General features: G+C 33.0%; 1 protein-coding gene across 2 annotated transcripts in view; it reads right to left on the bottom strand.

Annotated features, from left to right (window-relative positions):
• The window catches only part of LOC127838747 (uncharacterized), a 12405-nt gene extending 11217 nt beyond the window's left edge, over positions 1 to 1188 (bottom strand). The window contains exon 1 of one of the 2 annotated variants that reach the window (XM_052366728.1): positions 931 to 1188. The gene's annotated coding sequence lies outside the window, so the exon portion shown is untranslated. The remainder of the gene's footprint in view (positions 1 to 930) is intronic. The other variant, XM_052366729.1, reaches the window with a different exon arrangement.
• Positions 1189 to 1437: the final 249 nt, after the last annotated feature.

The following is a 1437-nucleotide window of genomic DNA, read 5'->3' as shown; positions in this document are numbered from 1 at the left end:
AACAATAAGTTAATTGGTATTCAGTGTCACGAAACAGCTCCTAAAAGTGCGCATATATTTTCCCGTTCTTTTCAAATTGCATCGTGTTTTGGATTTTAATGCATCAGATAATTTTGATATTTTAATAAGCCCTTTTTCACAGAATGAACTATTAGCATACATTTTTAACAATTTGCATTTGTCAACATTTGATTATTCAGCATAACATTATTGCATAAATATAGCTTCGTTTAAACATATTTATTCTAGCTCGATTGCATTGAAAGTACTACTTCTTATTTGTAGGTTGCCGTAGCGGCATGGATATGGTGTCCGTCTGTCGATCGGGCTGTCACGAGTTCGATCCCCACTGTGAGAGCGTTCTTTAGATCACCCCAATTGACACCATGTACTGGTCCTAATCCCAGCAAACAGACTCGATATCGTTTCAAATACATATAATTCCATGTCTGCACTGAGCTTAGGCCGTATTATAATTTTAAAATGTATACATAATCTTCATATTTGATATGCAAATTCATTGTAATTTTATAAACGACTCATTGTTTGGTAAATAAAAAATAATTAATAGTTCATTGCAAAACTCATCTATTATTTTTACTATGAAGGTATAAGATATTTTAACCCTGGAGACAACCCTAATATTGAAACTCTGTAAAGGCATATGTTGATGCTTTATAGGCAAGGGATCTAATACACTTAATTAAATGATAATCGATATACTTAAAAGCGAAACGTATCAAATTACTGTCTCGATAAAAACAAACTGCGACAATTCGTTACAAATGTTAACCGACGCTCAATAGTTATATACAAGGACATTAATATCATCAAATATCACATATATTTCTTGTAAGTCAATTTTTATGATGATACATTTTTCTTATAAATAAAACAATCTTGACAACTCAGTACATATACATTACAAACCTGATATGTGTTTATCCATCACTGTTGCTCGATTCAAACACATTCATTTTTTTTTCAAAAGAACAGCAATGCAATATTTAAATAATATATTATAAATATCACATACATTTATAAATTTTGCAATACACCTAATCGTTCTAACTATTTTGAAATAAGGCCAGTATTGTCGTCCTCATTATCAGAATCATCTTGTGCGATCGTCTCCCCTTCGTTAAGCAAACCATGAAATCGGTAAAAATGCTTCGTTTCTCTTCCTAATGTTACGTTTAAGCTCTGCTTTAATAGAAATCACCAATTATATACCTACCAGGTAATCGCTGCGTCCTACTTCCGTGTAGAACTGATTCGACCAATAACCGTACCAGGAAGTTACATCGCGGTACATAACCACATAGCGTTGAGCAAGTCGATACAACGGATTTATCGATGTTCCCTGCGTACGCGCGAACCAGAAAAAAACGACATACATTAGGAACCGTATATAAAGAAAGAGTCTATTTATGACAA

Source organism: Dreissena polymorpha, chromosome 7, assembly GCF_020536995.1.
Source record: "Dreissena polymorpha isolate Duluth1 chromosome 7, UMN_Dpol_1.0, whole genome shotgun sequence".
Classification (NCBI taxonomy): domain Eukaryota; kingdom Metazoa; phylum Mollusca; class Bivalvia; order Myida; family Dreissenidae; genus Dreissena; species Dreissena polymorpha.
The sequence above is the reverse complement of the archived record's forward strand: the minus strand, read 5'-3'. Positions and strand labels throughout refer to the sequence as shown.